Source organism: Anser anser (genome assembly GCF_964211835.1).
Source record: "Anser anser genome assembly, chromosome: 2".
Taxonomy (NCBI): domain Eukaryota; kingdom Metazoa; phylum Chordata; class Aves; order Anseriformes; family Anatidae; genus Anser; species Anser anser.
The window spans coordinates 121,497,113-121,518,360 of record NC_139721.1 but is presented as its reverse complement, the minus strand read 5'-3'; the positions used below and the strand labels follow the sequence as shown (position 1 = coordinate 121,518,360).

General features: G+C 39.5%; 1 protein-coding gene across 5 annotated transcripts in view; it reads left to right on the top strand.

Annotated features, from left to right (window-relative positions):
• The window catches only part of LRRC3B (leucine rich repeat containing 3B), a 234,364-nt gene that overhangs the window by 61,464 nt on the left and 151,652 nt on the right, over nucleotides 1-21,248 (top strand). Inside the window, exons 4-6 of one of the 5 annotated variants that reach the window (XR_014580445.1) lie at nucleotides 545-749; nucleotides 2,465-2,663; nucleotides 17,095-17,382. The gene's annotated coding sequence lies outside the window, so the exon portion shown is untranslated. Of the gene's footprint in view, nucleotides 1-544; nucleotides 750-2,464; nucleotides 2,664-8,149; nucleotides 11,083-17,094; nucleotides 17,383-21,248 lie in introns of those variants that run through there. The other 4 variants (XR_014580446.1, XR_014580447.1, XR_014580448.1 and 1 more) reach the window with 4 other exon arrangements.

Sequence of the window (21,248 nt, the reverse complement as noted above, 5' to 3'; positions counted from 1 at the left end):
TCCAAGAGTCCCTGGTGCACTGTACATTTATAAGTGCTACCTGGTAGCCTGGAGCTTTGATGTGCCAGACAGCAAAATAGCCATGCCCAGCTTGCAAACCTCCAGACAGATAGGAAAATAATTCCTGCAGACAGCAGTGACAGGATATCTGCCACTGGAAACTAAAGTTGAGAAGGTTTCAAATGGCAAATTTCTTTTTACATGACTAAATTCTTACTGCTATCTTTTGTCATTCAGAGTGTTAGGCAAAAATACTTACACAATTGGCCCATCAACAAGATGAAAATATTTTCCTTTGTTTATTGTTATGTAAAGCAAATTAATGAGTTAATGGAATCAAACCTATTTAAAGACTGTCTCATGCATGGTAGATATTATTGCTCTCCTGACACAGTAATATTTTTTACTAAAATTACCTAAGAAGTGGGATAATTGTTATCCTGCTGGTAGGCACACTGTCTGGGTGTTCTGAATTTTGCTTTTATATTATGAGGTCTAAAGACTTTTAAACACTGACCCCAGTGCTTCTATGTTTCTGTCACAGGAATAGAAACAGCACCTCCTTTCCTGGTGGTGAGGACTTGGCTGCCAAGGCCACCTCTTGCTGCAGCATTTTTCTCCTGAGACTCAGCTTGCACTTCGATGTGGTTCCTAGCCCTAAGAGTCACTAGTGAGAGAGAACAATGCGCAGACCAGCTCTGTCATCTGAGCAAATGCCCTAATGCTTCCACAGACATTTAATTAAGCAGGTGAGTTACCCACTTAACTCAAGGACTGAGTTAAAGAAGGGTGTAATTGTTTTAACCAATGCAGCCTAAGCCAAAAGCACTGGGGAAGGGATGAACTGCTCCATTCATCAGCAGAGGAGTGGTTGGTTTTAAAATTTAATAATGTTAATTTCTATGCCGAATAATTCCAGCATTGATGGTTTAAGAACAGATGCAATTTGCATAATTCCTCAGATCTAAACTGCTTCTTGTACCCATAAAAGTTGCAATTCTCCTTAGTCTCATACTCAAAATTACCTCTCTACCCCGTCTGACAAATTCTGTAATATGATGTAAAATTTCACAGTACTCCAGAAATGTTAAAGATGTAGGAGTAGTATAAAATAATTGAAATAAATATCAAATTAAACAGCACAGAGGATGCTGTAGTGATTGTATGATTCATTTTTATTTAAATCAATAACAGTCTTTACCTAAAAATTTATCTGAAGGGGCCTTTGAATTTTCACCATCGAAAAAAACAAAGGGAGAATTTAGATCACTAAACAACCCAGAGCCTCAGCCATGTGGATTTATGAAGTAGCCTTTTTTTTTTCTGTAAAAAGGCAATTTTGATCTTCCCTGTTGACATTTTCTGTAGTGATGTTTCTAGATGAAACAAGTATCAAAACATTTGATCTTTCAACCTAGTAAGAGTACTGTAGGGGTAAGTACTAGAACTACCTTATTCTGAACACCCTGGGCCATAGTTGTGATGAACTAAATCCTGAAATATTCACATGAATGTCCCACATGATGTAGGAACTTTAAGAAAGACAGTGCACACTTTTTTTCTTGCACTAAAACGAGATCAGCCACACTATTTTTTTTGGCAGTTCCGAATGAAGATCACACAACCTCCTAGGCAAGCAATTCCAGTGTTTTCTTACCCCTATTGTGTGTATTTAAATTTTTGTTTGTTTGTTTGTTTGTTTGTTTTTCCTCTGTGTTGTTAACATGGGAACTAGGTTATGCCCATCCTCTGAAGGCTGAAGCTCTTCCCTCTGGACTCTTGGTAATATAGCCCATGAGCTTCCTGATGTGCATTGCCCACAACTGAATATAGATCTCTTGTGGCCTTATTGGTGTAAATTAACATGTAGCTCAGAATGTATTTTGTGTTATACGTTACAGTGTGGTATCTGATTTTGTACAATAGCATCATATCTTTTGCTCTTGACCCTGCACTAGCACTGCTCCCATCCTAGCACTGCTCCCATCCTAGCACTGCTCCTGGGTTGGGGGGCAGCCCATCACTGCCCTCTCTCTGTTTATATATGTTTATGTTTCATGACAGCTGCGAAAGAGAAGCAAATGCTGGCCTGAAGCAGCCAGTTGGTTTGTGCAGGTGGCCAGTCACAGAGCACTGGGGAGGCAGGGTTTGCAATCTGGATGAAAGGCAGCATCCAAATGCAGCCTGAGGCCGGGCTGCCTCTTAACATGTGGTTTGCCTGTGACAAGACTGGACTGAGGAGATGCAGTTGCTTCCCCCTTAGCTTCCCATCTACTCCTGCTTCTTGCTTAGTCCTAACTAAGACCCTGTCTCAGCTATTGTCACCAGAGAAGCTCCTTGGAGCAGGCAAACCCACCCATCCCAAGGAAAAGAAGACCAGTCCCAGTAGCTTGAAACTACAGTGAGAACCATGTTGGTGACAGGGCACTTCTGCATGAATCAGTACTCCTTCTTTCTTCCCCAGGATTCCTGTCATGATTTTGGTGCTGGTTTTGGTACCATCCCAGTGCCCAGATGAACCTCATGACAGGCTGCACCTGTACTACAGAATGGTTTGGAAGAAATATCCTTGAGGAAAGGAGGTTGGTGTTTTCATCTTCCAAGGAATGAGGGAAGATAATCGCAGGGATATTCATCCAGAGCTCCTGGTACATAACAGTTCGGTAAGAGATGAATATTTATTTCTTACTAGAAATGAGAGGTATTGCAAAAGTGAGTATTTTCCTGTATATACTGAGAACTCAGTTTACCCCTTGGGAACCACTATGTCCATGTGTGCTCCCAGAGCAGAAATGAGAGAGAGATGGGAGAAAATGGCTTTTTATTTGTAGTTAGCTTTTGGCCATTTTGTGCAATTTCTTTCCTGTTATAGGTCTTACTTCTTTGGGAGGATTCTTATGTTAGCTGATAGAGCTTTGCTAAAGCCGGTGAGGATAGGAGGATAGCAGGTTAAACTATTGGAGAAGTACACACTGACGGTTAGGAAATGTCCATGCAAATCTTGACGGGGTTTTTCAGGCCTGTCTTGTTCACTGCTGTAAAACTGTTTCCCAAATGAATAAGTGGGAACTGCTGTGATAAATAGGTATTTGTGTGCTGTTATATGGGGAACTAAATCCAGGGAGTGCTGCCAAAGTTATTTTGAAGATGTGTTTTATTCACCTTGTTGAGCGTGTTTGTTTTTGTTTTTTCAATCTTGTTTCAAATGAATTCTTGGATGATAATTTTAAGATATCAGTCTTAAAATTCCCCTTTCTGGAAGAAGAGGACATAGAAATAAGTGCAAAAAAATAGCTTTCCTGATGGAAAGATGTATGGGGATGAGTGACTGATTTGTCCTTTTTCAAGTTCTCTTGTCTTTATCTTTTTGTGTACTTGTACCAAACTTGGCCTCAGATGAATAAAAACAAATCTCATAGTTATGAGATGTTATGCAAAAAGGTGGTACAAAGATAATCCTAACCTTGTGACTTGGCAGGGGATGAAGGTCATGTTTTCTCTTCTTCTTACCTGAAATTAAAAGGTAATCAGGTAACTAAAGAAAGAACTGCATTTATGTTCCTCTCCCCCTGCCCCGCCAATACAGAAGGAGGTAACAGCAGTCAGGGAGGTAAGTTCCAATGCAGCAACATTATTTTGTATGTTTATTAGTAACAGAGAGAGAAATGACTATGTTAATAATCAGTGCAATCCAAATAATCTGCCATCTGGGAAGCGGAAACTTTCCAGTTGTAGGAGTCAGAATCCACTGGTGAAACTTGGACATAACTGTTGCAGCTTGCACGGTGAAAGCTAAGGGTTAGGATTGAGCAACAATCCTATTCTATTAAACACAATATTTTTATTGCATATTACTAAAAATTGTCAATGTTGTGAATGTACCATTGACTCTGGAGCCCTATGTGAAAGAAAAAAGAATTTTTAGCAAGGAAGCTGCTAGAAGGCTGGTGAAGGGATAAGATACAGGGGAACTTTATAATAGGATACATTAGTTGCATTTAGAAACAACATCACCATCACTTCAATGAAAAAGGTGTTTGTTTTGAGACAAATTCAGGACAATCATGAATGCCTAATTAGGACTCAGAGTTGGTGGAATTAAACATATAAAATTGTCATGTCCAAATCAGTGGAGATTGAGATACCTTCTCAAGGGACACAGCATCAATATCTACCTGTGTCAGGGTTTCTTGTCCTGCATTCTTCGGAAATCCGCTCAAGAATGGGTGTTTGAAGACAAATGGGTGTGGTGGTGAAATTGGTTGGCACACTGCCTTTCCAGGGCCATGAGCTGGCCCTGCCCATCTCCCACTGGCTCTTCCCCAGGGCTGCATTCAGCCCAGCTGCCGGAGGTGTGCAGTGTCCTACCCCACAACACCTGCAGGCATCCCAGTATTGCTGCCTCATCCGAAGCACCCTCTGGCTGAGTCTCAGGTGTCAGGGAAACACCGGCCAAGCAATGAGCAAATGCTCATTATTGCCCCTGTTTCAGAGCTGTTTCCCTCCTTTACCCCCATATTGTACTGGTCAGTGCTAGGGGTGTGAGGTTTACAGCCCTGAAGAGGATGTAGCTAAATACTGATCACTGCTGCACAGCAGCTGTTTCCTGAGTGGCAACAAAATTGTTCTGTGTTTGTGAGGAAAGAAAGGCTTATGACACTGATCTTTTGACCTAACTTTTCAACGCAATGATTATCCCTTACTCCCATGTAGTGTGTTTGCTGCAAGAATAATTTTATTCAGAACATGTTTTCCACTGAATCATGTATATTCAAGCGTAAGAAGAGGGAGTGAGTCAGGAGTCTGGTTTTAAAAATAATCTGGCAGTTTTCTAAAGCTATACGGATATTGCTTTTCATAGAAAAAGCAGAAAAATATCTGAGGTATTTGCGTTTGGCATGCTGGTCTCAAACATCAGTTGCTCACAACGTTTTATTTGTGGAAAAGCAGTGGGGAGGAAACAGACCCCCCCAAGACATGTGATAACTGACAGGAAATAAATCAATCTGTATGTGTACTGTCGTGGCTTTCCCTTAAAAGAACACATTTTCCTTGTGCTGTAGACAATAGTTTAGTATGTTAAATTATGTGCTGCAATCTGGAAGGTAAATCCTTCCATAAAACTGTCAGTGTAGATCATAAGCCTGCTCACTGTAACAGCACTCTTTTCCACTTCTGCAATATTCTCCTGGTACAACATGCATTGCACACTGCTTGTGTTTTCTATGAATGATGCTTTGGTAGCACATCCCCACGTTGCACCGTCCTTGAGAGACTCATAGTCATCGCACCTCTGACAATGTGAAAGGTGGGTGTCACTAAAAGCAGCGTAATGAATTGACGGCAGATGAGCCTTGACGTGAAGATCTTTTATTCCACTTTCCTCTTTGTGAGCACATTGGTAACATGCATCATGGATAAAATGATCTTTTTTGAGACATTATGAGAGAGAGATTTCTGAGGATAAACAGAGGATTAATTTTCCATGGGAAAATGCAGGACCAAATAAAATCAGTTAAGGGAAGAAATATGTCCACTATATCCCCAGCAAAAACAGTTTTTCTGCAAACTGCATGGGTACACTTGAAATAAAACACTTCTAAGAGAGATTGTCATCAGTATTTTTTTCTGTAAGACTTCACTCTTAAATAGTTATTGTAGATATGAAAGGAAGTGAGTCCTTTGTACCTTAAACTTTAAACTGGGAATGAGACCTAAAGTCAGATTTTCACCTTTGCAATTCTAACTAAAATATCTTAAGTGAGGATTCAAGGAAAGTCAAATATTACTTCTAAGAGGAAATAAGCTCCAAACAGCCTTTTGGCTTTGAAGTTTTTCTAGATCTGTAATAATAAAGTGTACAGTTTCAGCCTACTGAGCCTATTGATTCATGATGAGAGAGAACTCTTGCCATCAGTTTCAAAATTACAGGCTGTTGGTTTGACACTGCAGACCTCTCCAGATTAACCTATTGAATCACAAAGTGATGGAGAGGTTGAAGAGATGTGGACTCATGCGGACTATGGATGTTCTCATACCCCAAAATATTCCAATTAATAAAAACTACTCAGAATTTGGGAGAAAAAAAATCACTGAGTTATACGGGCTATTTCTAGAGAAAAATCTATCGTATGCAATAAAATTGGTGTCTGAAGTGAGCATTCCAAAAGCAGAAAGCTATTATTTCATACAAATGTGAAGCTTAAAATAATGTTTAGAAAGCTGCATTTTTTTCTGCCTACCCATAAATCAGAGTTCAGCTCAATTCCACTGAAGGACTAGCTGTGCTTTCAGAAGGAGACAGGTTGGAGTCCAAGAGAATAATGAAGAAAGAGCTGAATTACCTAGTTTAAAAGGCCAATAACTACCTGTAAGTCTTTCCAGAAAAGCAAAATAATGCATATGTGTTCTGATTCTTTTTCAATATATTTAATTTAATTTAAACACAGTAAGATTCATTTAAGTAAAATATGATTCAGTCACTCAGGTAAATGCTGTTACTTATTTCCTATGGAAGGAACTTTTTGACACAATATGATCATTAAACTACGCTGGAAACAGAGATTTAAATGCAAGAAGTAATAATTGCATGTTATTAACAACTCCAACCTCAGAACTTAAGTATTTTTCCTCTTGAAACTGGAGCTAGAAGCCATGAATTAAAAGTTTTTGAAGGTTAAATGATCTCCTGATCCTTAGAGCTGATTCTGTCATGTTGTCATCCTGACCTTTGGATGCTTGGTAGAAATGTGTGGTGTTGTTCAGTGGTTGTCTTTTGGTACTGTTAAGTGTTCTGTGAAAAAAATGGAGATTTCAGTCCTTGTGTCTGGACATTTCGTGAACTTCCTAAACTTGTATCTAAACTTTTAAAAGATGTCACTTTTGGGATGTCCATTTAGTATGTCTTGAAGGAACCTGTTCTACAGAGTACCTACAAGTACGTACATCTCTGAAAATCATGTTATTTTGAGGTATTAGAAGATGAGGACTACATTTTTGAAAATCTAGGCCTAATATTGTAAGTCATAGATTTATTTATCATAAGGGATACATTTAGAGTATTTCTACAGAGAAGAATTATGTTACTGATATACTGTGGGTGATACAAAGTCCCCTCAGTTTAGTTTTTAAAAGTGTTTTAGAGAACTGTAGTTTTTTTGAAGTATAGTTTTATTTGCTAAGAACAGCTTTGGGTTGCACATCTGTTGACAAAGACTTATATCTATTTCTACTATAAAATTGTAGCTGTTTTATGTCACTCATGATTTGTTATGAGCAATAACAAAAGATTGGTTGTGTTCTCTCAGGGAAGTGTTTTGCTTCTTGTCTTAGTTCTTTGTAGGGCCCCAACTTCATGTCCGCTCTGTGTATTCCTCCTGTGCTGCAGTTCCTACCAATTTCAGTAACAACAGTTGTACAGTTAATGCATTTAATAGGATCATCCTTCAAAAGATAGTCTTACAGTTGTGTGTCTTTGAAGTATCATTTATCCAATTGCTTTTGTGCCTGATTTATTTTAACATATGAATTTTGAAAGACTGGTAAAATTACAGCTGAAAACTAAAATGATGTTGTTTCAGAGCTCCCCTTCTTGATTGGGAATGTCACAGATGTATATTTTTCAGTGACTCCTTGTGAAAGCAGCTGCACCTTGGCTGGTGCACTAATGGCACAGTGGTGCCTGGCTTATTGCAGAGATCCTTTATAGCAGTATTTACATTGTGCCAGTGACTTGGTGTGGTCTGCCAGTGCATAACTATGAGGCAGAGAACTCCAACTGACTCATTAAATGATCTTATAACCTCCTTTATGTATCAGAATGTCTTAGCCTACGGAAGGACAGATAAGGACAATGCACTTAGTGGCTTGCCAATTTTCCTTTATGTTTGCACTCACTTTTCCCAAGGATACAGACAGCTATAAGTGCCACTTTTAACAATTGCATATAATAATTTGGAGATATCCCATTAAAAAGGTCCACTCAGGAGTTTTGCAGCAGCAAATTTAAATTTACATTTTTATAGTTATTTTATCCCAGGATAATGTGCTAAAACTGGTCAGCACTTTATGTAGAAAAAGTCTCACAAATGGAGATACGATGCAGTGTGCTACAGCCTTGCAAACAGAATCACACCTTTTTCTATGCCAGGTAGCAAATGCACAGGTTACAATGAAAGTAAATATGCAAGATTTCAACCCCTGTCGCCTTGAGGATAATGGAGGCAAGTAGCAAGTGGATGTGGAGAAACTTCCTTGCTTTTTAAAGTTACTGAAGGCATCTGTGCTATTCAGCAGGTTACGTCACTGGTGGAAGAGGAAACTATGATCTTATTGATGTCAGTGAGAGGTTATCCAATGACATCAGTGGGTCGTGGTTCCTGAGATATGTGGAAGACATTAACTGCATTATTTTCTGAAATTCTGCATGGCTGGAAAATGTGTTTCATCGCTATGACAGCAGAAGCAGCAGAGTGGAGAGTTTTTAAAGTTGTGGCACACACCAAAAGGCTGCAGGAGGTCCTGGAGGAGCTCTGCCTGACTCACAGGGATTTGTGTTCTGGTTTCCTCAGAAATCCCACCGTCCTTTCCAAATTCCTTGGTCCACCCCAGGAAGAAACTCAATTTTTGCTTGTGAAGCAGTAGAAAAAGCGTGTACTCCTCCATTTGGATTTGGAGCTAAGAGAAGCTCATTGCAGTTTTGAGTCCATAATTATGATAAAAATGAACATTCCAAAAAAGATACTTTAAAATTTAGATAAATTCTAACAAGGCTGACACTTTAAAATAAAATATTGTGGGGCTTCAGAAAAGTATATATGGTTAGGGCTTTATTATACTCAGGTTTTTGAACTTGAATGCTCAGATGGGCATGTGTGTGTAAGGTCTGTATGTGCATATGTTTCAAATAAAGGAGGCTGACAGTCTTCTGTCTGTGATATATAATCACTAATTATGGAGAGAAGGATAGGAGAAAGTTACTCGGGTAAGGGCAAGTGGCAGACAGGGCTGATGTGCAGCAGCAAGACAGATACCTGCTGTATTCATAATTCTGTGTTACAGTACATCTATGCATGTTACAGTGCACAGATAGTGGCACTGGGGGAACTGCACACATGAACTCAGACCAGTGCTGATATTCTTTGTGGAAACATCATCCACATTTTTAAAATAAGCATGAAATGCCTGGCAAGGTAATGTAACAGGCAGTTTTGCTACTTCTCCTGGAAATGGGTCATCAGAACATAAAAACCTCCTTGCAACATGACTCCCCCAAACTTAGTAAGATGTAAGGTAGGGCCTGTGCCTCACCTTCTTTTTTTTTTTTTTTGTTTTTGACATGTTTGCACATCAAGGCAGGCTGTAAATGAACAGGATGATAAACTAAACATGATCACTCCAGACATGCCACTACTACTTCCCAAAAGATGCAATCCATACAGCTGCACCACGGTGTGCTGGCGTAGCTAGAAGCCAGAGAAGGCAGCTTGAAGTCTGTAGCAATAACGGCACACAAAAGGAAAATAACGTGGGGTGGGGAGAAAGAAACTGTCTGTGAACCTCTGCAGGTCCTGGTTTCTCAGTGCCAAATCATAAGGAAGAACAGGCAGGTGAACTGAAAAGGAAACAGAAAAAAGGAGGGGAATCTTAAGTTAAAGAGGAGAAGCTATCCAGCCCACTCACTCCTTTGGGTATTCAACTAACCTCAGAAGCTAGCTGAGATGCTGGAGCACAGAAGCAAATTTGTTTTTCTTAAAAATCATTATAATGCATTTGTTATTCTGTCTTTTCAGTATGTATTTCAGTATAGCAGATATTAGTTTATTCTTATTTTTATTCCTAGTTGTAAAGCCAAGTCTTGGCAACCTGAAGTAAGAAAGCCATCCCTCTTTATGGGAGCAACAATCCTTAAATCAGGACATTGAAATAATTTGTCAGTTACCAGTACTCCAATCCATTTTCTCCTAGAGTCCATAGAGTGAGAAGGGGGATTTCTGCTTAATTGTGCAAGTTGACCTGAGCTGCTTATATGAAGGCTGGGGAGGAAAATCTACCCTTTGGAGGGTGATGTTAGCAGGTATGCAAGCAGTACGAGGGAACATGCATGATCTCCAAGGGAGTTTGTAACAGCAGTGCCAGGAGTATCTGATGTTTCCAAGGGCTGGTACAGCTCTAACAATCTACTGGTGGGGCACCCTGCCCTAAAATTCTTTAAATTTATTAAACAAGTCTATCAGTCTCTCTCAGTTTTCCTATAAACACTTTGTTCTATTGCTAGGTTACAGAAGGGTTTTCTTTACCCTCTGTACTTGTGGTACTGTATGGTTATTAGACTGAAAAGAAGCTGAGCATTTTGGTAGGTAACCAGTAGGTTTGAAATTAATCAACATGCAAAAATGACTTAAATTTTTTTTTTCCTTGCTGGGGAGTAAATTCAGAGCAGTACAGTGGTGTTTTTTTTTTTTTTGTTTGTTTGTTTTTTGTTTGTTTTTCATAGCTTTTGTATGTTGTGGGCCTGTATGTGGGCTGTATGAATTGCATCTCTTGGGAAGCAGTAGTGGCGTGTCTGGAGTGATCATGTTTAGTTTGTTATGTTTTTCATTTACAGCTTGCCTTAATGTACAAACATGTCAATTAACAAGTTAAATATCAGAGCTTTTGTGTAGGGATAAACCTTTGCCAGATACTGGTAAGTAAATTTCAAAACAAATACGAATCTGACCATCCCACTTCCCAGAAAAGCCTAACTCAAGTTAAAGATAGTTTATTTTATGATATTATTTCTGCAATCATGACTGGAGCACAGTTCTCTTATTGAATGACTTAGTCTTCTGCCCTTTTCGTAGCTACGGAATTGAATAACTCTCTACATTGCCAAACAACGGCAATTTTTTTCTCCATTTAAACATTTTTTTCTGATTTATTTCTCAGATTAATTTTAGTGAAATAAAAAAGTTCTTACCAGAGCAACAGCACTAGAAAGCTTTGTTAAAGTAAGTCTGGCTCCAGTGAATTTGCTTTACGCAGGCTTGAGTCGCACACCTGAAAGAGAATGCACGGATCGTGAGCAGCAAGAGACCTCTAAATCCTAATCCACAATTTCTGCTGGAAGGCACAGATTAGAGTAAGAACAGGTAAAACACTATTGGACTTCTTTAAGTCATGCAGTATCAGAGTAGTTATTGAGGCAGGCTTCTTGGCTGCAACTGCCCTCTGCAGAAATTTGGTGAACGGAGTCTAAGCCTAAATTTAAGCACTCGGTGCTGAATTTCAGAGCAGAGAGAACCTCACAGACAGGGATGCCTGAGCTCTGTGCAATCCTTTCGGCTGAGAGAAGCCTTCAGAGGGCTGCAGCACAGCCACTGAGTAATCAGGCCAGCAATTAAGCTCCGGTTCTCTATTTCTATTTATGTTCACACTCAAAGGTAAAGACAAGCTAATTCTTTTGAACTTCGTTAAAATAGGCCTAACCCATCAGGCCAGAAAAGGAGCAGTGATGCCTGCTCCATCTCTAGGAAGATGCATTTTGATGGTTTGGCAGAGCTGAATCTTGGCAACGAACTTTAGGCTGATGAAATGATGATGTATCTGATTTTGAATTAGTCTAATGACCAAATTCAGAGACAGTCTTGCACTGTAATTATATGGAAAACTGCATTATGAGCTGTAATACATACTTCTTTAGTGGTAAACCCTTACACAGTTCAGGCAGGCTGACTTTTCAGCAAGTTGTGAGTGCAGATGTCACCATCCGCATACCATGTGTATGACACATGGTAACAGTTTTATACCATTAATATATGTCCCCTCAGCAGCACGTTAACATTCCTTGCTGAGCATAGTTCGTGGATGGGCTCCAGCTTCTGAGACTGAGGTTGCATTTTAAAAATTGAATATTTTTGCATTTGTTTACACTCCTTTTTTTTTTCTGTGAATATTCAAAGAGATGAGTCTACTGGCAGAAATGTTCATGGAAACAGCAAATTGTAAACTAACATTAGAAGATACTGCAATGCTTTGAGAACCTGACCATGTGAGTTGACTCCATTTGGGCAAAGAGAAAGGATGGTTCTTTGCAAGAATATTAAGAAACAGTCAAAATTTTAGTTTTTACTTTTTTTATAAACCTTCTTCAGAAGAAAAAAAAGTATGTATTTTCTCATGCTTTCTGTAACACTTGAACTGGGGAAAAGGAAATTGACATTCTTGTCCTTCAGAAAATTCCTATTTCCAACAAACCCCTGCTGTTATAAGTCTGACAGCATCTGAGACTATCAGTGACAAATTTCATGCAGGTATAGGAATAATGTGAAAGCAAATGCAGTGCAGCAATAATATTACATCTCCAAGGCTGGTTTCCAAGGCTGCTCCTTTGGTGTGTGGTTGAGAAGAGCAATAAAAGTCTTGGTGTGCATTAGTCAGGGAACAGCTGAGAAGCAAATTCCTTTGCACTGCCATGATCTGGGTGCACAGTCAGGAATAGTCTTGCTCACCCTGGGGCATAGTCTGTAATATCCTGATAACGTAAGTTACAAATATGGTGTTTTTTTGTTTGTTTGTTTTTGGTTTTTTTAGGGTCTTCCCTATCCTTCTCTTTTCCCTTTCAGAGTCCATTTTCATCATGTGTTTGTACCAGACGGTATTAATTTTGCTTGATTGTTTTGTCTTTACTATTTTGACTCTTTCTTCCCTTTTCAGTTTTCATTCTTCATGAAGCTGAATGTTATTGCTTAGCATCCTATTCTTTTTATCATCCTCATTTCATATCTGTCCATCAGCATTAAACACTATCAGTTTTAAGCCTTTGAATGATCAAAGCAATTCAGGTTCTCTACTGCATCTGTTTTCCTTTGTTACTCATTCTTTCATTGTTTCTGTCATTCATGCAAGATGCGTCTGCCTTTTCAGCCTTTTCCCTGTGTTTTATGTAACTCTGTTTTAAACTTTCTAGGCCATCTTACCATTCATTTCACAATTCCCACACCTCCCATTTTGTTATTAACCTTGACTATGAGACATTGTCAAAAATGCTTTCAGAAGTGAAAACAACACAGTCATGTGAAAGGGAAGTCTTCTGATACCTGTTAAAACATGTCTTCTTTTTAATTTTGAAGGTCATTGTGTTCATTATCTGCAACTATTGGCTTTTTGGAGGTAACTACAGCAATCAGAGGAAAGGGTGTTTTAAAATGTAAGTCTCAAAACTGTGAGCATTGAGTCCCTCTCCCATCCCAAGAATACCGGCAAGTTTCTTCTTGCTGTTCTGCAAATGAAAGCCATCTCTTAAGGCTCTCTCCCTGCCATCACGAGCAAGCCCACCTCTTTTTTTTTTTTTTTTTTTTTTTTTAAATCTTGTCCATCACCTCTGTGGGTATCTGCAGAGGGTTTACTTGGGACTGGGTAACCTCAGGGAATCAGCAGCTCTGGTAGCACCTGAGTTGTGTTTTGAGTGGGGATCCAAACCAAAGCTTGAGTCCCAGGTATGCCAGAGTGCAAACTGGTTGTCACCATGGTTTTCATGGTCTTCATGAAAACTCTGGGTCAATTCGGAGAAGAAATTTCAAGCCCTTAGTACAGTCACTTGTTCTGTATTGTTACAGCCCACTTGCTAATGCTGCTGAGCAGGCTGAAGAGAGGTTGGATGATTTTGTCCTTGGGCACCTGTGCCAGACTGGCTAATTTACATAAGTTAGCCTTTAAAGGTGTGAAATGTGATTTACCTTTGGTATTTGCTCTTCATATATAACTGCAACCTAGACAGCCTTGTCATACTCTGCTTTATTTCATGGTGCTGCCTGTCCAGGTATATATGAGCAGGTCTGAACTTCTAAAGTTCTAAGCTTTGGTATGCCTCTTGACTGAAAGTGATGTAGTAAAACTCAGAGTTCATAACAACCTTTCTATGTCAAAACACTAAAGTTTTACATTTGTCTAATATACTTTTACTTGGACCTTAGAACTCTCATAAAGTATTTGCTCATGTTGACAATTTTACCTGTTCTCCTAACACAAAGAATCCTAGTTATTACTTTGTCTGACACTTTTGGGCAATGAATTTCATGGTAATTATTGTTCTTACCCTTTGCTTTCTTCCCTCATATAACATTGCTTGACACTTTCTATAATTAACCAGAAAAGCTTAAATATTATCCATGATTCACTGCTTTCTGCCAGAGCTAAACCTTACTCTTCTTTCCATGTCTGGCTGGTTAAAATGCTAGATGCGCTCCACATCAGTGCTCCACATCAGCTCCAATCATTTTCATCACCCAGTACTAAAGGCATCTTGAATTAACTATCTTGAAGTGTTGTGACCTACACTTACGTTTTTCAGATTAGTTACGCAAATAGCCCCATTCTTAATGGAAGATGGTGAGGGGTGAGAACCACTGCTACATTATATATTTACAGAGTACTGTAAAATCCTGCTTGGAAGTCAATCCTTGCACCATCAGAGGATGAAGTTAACCTAAGCTATTGCAGGCTGCCTTGATGGGACTGCATAGTACCTTTTCCGTCTTGAGTAAGGTCTGTGGTGGAAGTCGAGGTGATTGTTTTTCCCTGAAGAACTTTGCTTTGTTTTAATCCAGGCATACCATCTCTGTCATTCCATACAGCAAAGACAAAATTTGCATGGTCTTAGGGTGGAGCAGCAGGAAGTCCCAGATCAGTCTCTTCTTACCCAGATGAGATGAGGTCAGAAAACAATCCCTGTGGCAATTGCCTGCATGTTAAATCTGAGTGCTGGGGCACCCCAACATGCTTGATAGGAAAATCTGTAATCACATAAATAGTAATAAGAAATGTTTCTTCTTACCTTCCCTCTCCAAACTTATGAACCTATGTATTCCAGAAATTACACTGGTCTGAAGTATAGGATGAATTGTATTGAACTTGATGTTCTTGATGGTGTTTTCCAACCTACATGATTCTACAATTCTATGATTCTATGATATTCTGTATTAAATTTTGTGGCAAGTTTAAGATGAACTCCTCTGAAAACCAGAAATATGAACTTTGTTCAAGAAGGAGGAAAAATCTTCATCTGTTTGAGGTAGACCCTTAAGGAAGGATAGTAGGGAAGTCCATAGTGATCACTTCTTATGATTAAAAGAAATAAGATGACAAATAGCACTGAGAATTTTAGAAGGCTATCATGTAAATCAGGCACATCACTGGTAACCTTATCTAGAACAACATGTACTGTTCTGCTGCTGTGTCTTAGAAAAGATTTCTTTAAAATAATTTTAAAAATATAGAGGAAAGGAAAGGACAACAAGCTTGCTTAGCAGCATAGGAAACTTAGTGGTTTCCTTAGATGAGAAAGAAGAAAAGATTAAAAGCAACAGGAAACAACATCTCTGGGACACAATCACTGAGCAATAAGATATGTTTCCATTTCTTTTCACCCTCCAGGAACAATTAATGATTATCCAATGAAACTAAAATACTGCAAATCCAAGGAGAGATTTCTTATGATCAATAATGTGGGGACTCATTCCTGTAAACATCTGAAGAGACTTTTTTTTTTAACTTGAACATGGAGGGTTTTTTTTTGTTGTTGTTTTGTTTGTTTTGCCTTTTTTTTTAAAAAAAAAAAAGAAGACTGGAAAACCATCCATATATTAGTCAGGAAGGAAAAATGATTTGGGGCTTTGTTTTGAATGACATCCCTTCTCAGGGCAGCACCTATCACATGCTTCAGTCAACATTATGATAACCTGCTGCAGCAGCTAGGAGAGATGGACTTGTGCATATAATTAAAATATTTTCCTGACTCTTAGGTAGATGACCCAAATGTTACCAGTAATCTGTTGCCTCACCAAAAGCATCTATTGCTGTCTACAAACTGTAGTTAATATGGATGGCTGACCAGGGCTGGTGCAACTGTTCGTACTTTTTTTCTTTTAGTTATCAGTGGCTGATAAAGCTTGATGAAGCTCCCAGTTTACCAAGCTCCTGAGCTCCTGATTACTAAAAGTGGGATGATACACTTGGGACCATCCACTCTCTTTGGTGTCAAAAAGAGAACGCCTTTGATTCAACCCATCATGGCTGTTCTTATGCTCATCAGGAAACAGGAAGTTTGCTTTCTGTTAGCTATATGCCAGGGAAGTAATGCAAGGGTAAGTAAGGGAAGTAAGCTTTTACACTTAGTGCATAATGCCTAGATTTTAAAATAATCAAGAAGTCTTTATTATTCTAAAAAAAATAAATGATCTTTTAATATAGATATTATCAAATTAATAGTATCTTCATTTGTGGATATATTCACTGTAAATAGCTTAATCATTTTTCTGATGCCAGAGTGCGTCTTATCTGATGACTTTTTATGAGCACATTAAAAAAAAAAAGGTGGCATATTTGATAAGTCTCTATGGCTTCCCTAAGGAGGGGAGAGAAGGGAGGGCTGAGTGATTAGAAGTCTGATTAGTGCATAATGAGGAACTTTACTTTCTAAAATAAAATTAGAGTAATTATGAAATGACATATTCACGTATCGGTGCAATGACTTTACTAGGGTTGCCATAGAGCTAGAGATCATAAATATGTGGAACCACCATAAATTCTGACACTACAGTGAGTTTTAGGGGCTGAAACAATCTTGTAGAGAATTTGACTTTTGAGGTCTGGGTGGTGGCTGAACCCACTGCCTGACAAATGGACATGGGAAGGGACACATTCAGCAGCGGCATAGCATCCCTGTCATTGTGAATGAGACTGTGCCCCAAGGCATTTGTGTTAGGCTAAAAACATTTGCAAGGGGTATGATTCTTTATTTTGCAGTTGTTTTGCCTCAGTCTTCCTAAATCTTTCTTCCTTTTGCTTCCTCTAGCTTGTCTCTGACTCTTCTTTACATTTTTTATGTGGTTTTAAGGATGCACACACCAATAGCATCTCTCTGTTGGGCTGCAAATGACCTGTTGATAGAGCCACCTATACAGACACTTGGCTTAGAAATTGCATCCTGAAAGTCATCTAGCCAAGACAGCGGGGGGATGGCACCATAACAAGAGTATTGAGGCAATGCGTTCCACCCTAATGCTGACCCTGCCCCCTGGTCTGAATGGGAATGTCACTTATTCTTTTTTCCAGGGGGCACTCTTAGGACAAACTCAATACATAAACAAATGTGAGTCTTGCTGACTTCACCAGGAGCTGAAGTTCTTCATAAACAAAGACAGCAGCAATGGTCAGCACTGCTCTTCTCAGGAGCATCTTGCCCCAAGAAAGTGCATTGTTAATTTTGCTGTCCAGATAAATGACCTGTCGCTCTCCATAAAGAAGAAAGGATAAGATGCCTGCCATTTTTTTTCTTTCTCTCTCTCTCTTCTAACCATCATTTCATTGGTTAAAGCATTTAAACATGTTTGTTTAGCATAAAAGCAGTAAAGTCTAATTCCTTTTTTTTTTTTCTTTGCCTATTTATTACAATCTCTTTAAATGGGGCTATATTTGATACAGTAGACTATTCGGTTTTGTTTGTCATATAATAAATTTTCTGCACCAGTTTGTTACTATAACCTTGTTATGGCTCTATAACTTTAAAGTAGGGCTTGGATCTACCAAAGTCTTAATCAGGCAAACGAAGATGGGATATGTAATCTGTTCGTGCTGAGATTTCAGTGCATGCAACCCACCCACTAGAAATACTTAGAAGAATCTTTATGGAGAAGAGCAAGAACCTTCGTGTACATACACAATGCATCATTAGAAAGGCAAAATAAGAGAAGGTCATTGTGTTTCAGGAAATTCTGTCTTTGAAATAACTGAGAGCCCACACTGTTTTTAAGAAATATGCACAACAAGCTGCAGAAGAGCACCACAAAGATGATCCTCTAGCTCTTGGGTGGGAGATACTAATATAAATACAATTCCCTTCTGCTATTCAGACCTCAAATCCTCAGATCATTTTAATCTTCACGGCTATTATCACATGCCTCCAGATCATCCTCTGAAACAAAAGACTGAAGCAGGAGATAATGAATTATCTGACAAGCTTCAGAGGTGTATTTTTAAGGTGAAAGAAATGATACAGTCTTGAGATGTTCAACAAAGGGCTACTTCTTTCTGCACGGCGATGCTGTTCGGAGTGCAACACTCAGTCCCCACGGAGCCAGGAGTAACATGGGGCTGGGAAACTGCCTCTCCCAGGCTGATCTGCACGGTCACCATGATGCCCCTAGGAAACTAGACTGCAGAGATCTTGGTCTTGCTTCATTTTTCTCCTGACATACCCATCATCAAAGACTTGATCAGCATGAGCTGTTTCTTCCACACATTCCAGATTATGTCATACACTGTCCTTGAGCAGAGACCTCCCTGTAAAAATTTAGTGATGCTGCAGCTCATAACCTGTCCCCCAGATGGCTTTTGGGACAGTTTGCTTGTTCTCTGCTTGGGAGTCATGGCACAGCTACCCCTTCCTCCTGGGACATGACTTCCCAGGTGTTAACAGCTAACTGACTGATCCTAACTAACTTCTGACCTAATAAATAATGGAATGAGGATAAATCCATCTATTTTACTATATAATTTTATAATCAATCATTTAGTTATAATTTTATAACTCGCAGTACCCTCTCTACTTCAACAGCTGTACAATACAAGAATTTTCCCTACAAAATACAGAGCAGATTTACCACAACTGCAACACAGAATAACACTCAGATAAATTTGTGATGAAATTTAAGTCTTATAAAATAGTTATAACCAAAGGGAAACTACTGGAAAGGTCCACAGCTGTATGCAATTTTGCATGGTAAATTACGTATTTATTTGGGATAGAAATACATGATTTATGTTTATAGTTCTGTATTATTGTAGGGAATATCCCTGCACACTTTCCTTCTTGTTTATAGTTCTCAGAATGATTTGAGTTGGGTGTACAGTGATCCAATCCCACAAGTATCTTGTAACATTGATGAAATCTTTCCTTTTCATTTTGCCTTAAAGTGACATGCAGGGGTGGCATAACGCAGCAGAAGCAACTTCAAACTTTGCACAAACACAAAGCGTAATAAGTTTCCATGAAAAAAAAAGCACAAATATATATAAAACTGGTGCTTAGATATACTACAGCATTCCCATGCATTTTTGTGCCTTTGCACAAAAGGAATGTGTAAGAGGACTCAAGCACCGAATACTTGCATGGCACCTCTTTTGCTTCTCTCTACAGTGTTAGAAAGCTGGTCTTTTTGGTGGAAGTCCCCAAACCTTTGGTTATACTCTTGAATGTGCTTTGCATAAAGTCACCCGAACTTCTTCTCTCTTCAACTTGGCACTACTTTTTCTCCCTGGCTGCACCCTTTCTGTAAGGAGGCTGCTTTGCCAGGTTTGCCTGTGGCAGATACCGTCATCTGCACAGCTTGTCTTGCAGACTCCTGACATGAGGACATGGAAGCCAATGTGCTAATCCCCCAGAAAACATTTTTGTTTTTCATTACTTGAGTCCATATGGGTTTGGCCTCAATTAAGCCTATGCAGATTTGCCAGGAGAAGAGGAGTCAGCACACAGCGAAGTTGACATGTATAGGTAACTGAGCTTCAGTTGCTAGAGGACGTTCCCTTTTCAGTCATTCCCATTTCACTCATTTCTTCTTGACTATGTTCTACTCTTTTGTGCATGACAGACATCCATTTTCTCTGAGAGCCCTCTTTTTACCCATACAAAAAATTTATCTGCTGATATGCTTAACAGCTCGTGCCAATTAAAGCAGAAGTCAGCCAGTCACCTTAATTATGGCCTGCATGCCTTCATTTTGCTTAGCTGGTGGTTGGAAGTCAGTCTCACAGAGTGAGCTATCTCTGTTGTGGGGTGTTGCCCTATTCTCTGATTCTCTGTCTGGATGCTTGGGATGCTTGGATGCTGCTGCTGACTTGGATAGGGAACCTGGAAAGCTGCCTTTTTTTTTTTTTTTCCTCGTTCTTGTTTTTCTTGTTGCCTTTAGCAGGTGAGGAGAGCTTGGTAAATATCTAAAGAGAAACAAATGGGGGCTCATTAAGCTGTTTGTTTGTTGTTTTTTTTTTTTTCTTCCAGCTTCCTCAATCAAAAGGGAGAGGGAAAAACAGCTTTTTTTTTTTTTTTTGAAAATTTGTAGTTATTGTGCATTACAGAAACATGGCTTGCAAGTTCTTCTTGTATTAATGTGTATGGATCTTGTAAAAGTGGAGTATGCTGACTCAAGCTGAAAACGTAGCAAATGGCTGAACTGCTGACATAGCTAGTGCACGTGGTAAACTGAGTAGCTTGGTTGCCAGCTACAGAGAGCACCTGCAAAGCTGGGAGCCCTGAAGTGGTTTAGGTACCTAGTTAGAGCAGGCTGTCTGGGAGGCAACTCAGTTAAACCAGTTGCTGCTGTCACTGCAGCCTCCTCCTGGAAAGCTCCCACTTGCTAGCTCAGGGCTGTGCTGCCTATGCTCGGCTCTTCCCCTTCCCTCCTGTGGGCCTGGAAATGGGGGCTCCTTCCTTCACCCCAGCTGGAGAGGGAAGAAAGGGCAATTGATGCACCCAGCGGCATTTCTAGAAAGGGACACAAAGCAGGGAGGTGTGCACTAGAGCAGTGGCACTGGTGTGGCCGTGGTGGCAGCAGCCCCTTCCAGGCACTTGGTGAGATTGTGCCTGTGGAAGAGAAGTAAATCCTGCCTCTAACGATGATATTAATGAATTTGTTCCCCTATGCATGCATGTCTAGATTTATTTCCCAACATCTTGTACAAATCTATATGCTCAATGAGCTAAAAAAAAAACAAAACAACAAAACAGCCCAGCAAAGGAAACACTTACTCTGAAGGAAACAGGATCATAATACAGCACAGATCAGCCTAATTAACAAGGTTTGAAGTAACTGGAGTAAATTAGCAGAGACAATTAATTTACCCTGCATCAAAATACACACTGGAATGCTGCAGAGCAAATGCATAATTTTCATCTCTGATTGCTTGAAAGAACTTAAGGGACCTGATATTCAGATTACTTTCCCCTGATCCCTGAAAAGCATATGGAGGCTTCTGGTGTTTTCAAATTTTAGTGCATGATGACTGGAATTTAAAGTATTTTTCCAGGGCTTTTGCTTTGAGAGTCTAGAGTGTGATCCCTGAGCAACAGTACGTATGTAACACTAGTTCCTCCTCACCAAAGCTCGGGCTTTACGATCCAAAGATGCATGGGAAGGGGGACAGGGTAGCCAGATTCTTATGACCTTCTCTAGGAATAAGATTCTTTTGGGGCAAGAACATAGCTAAGGCTT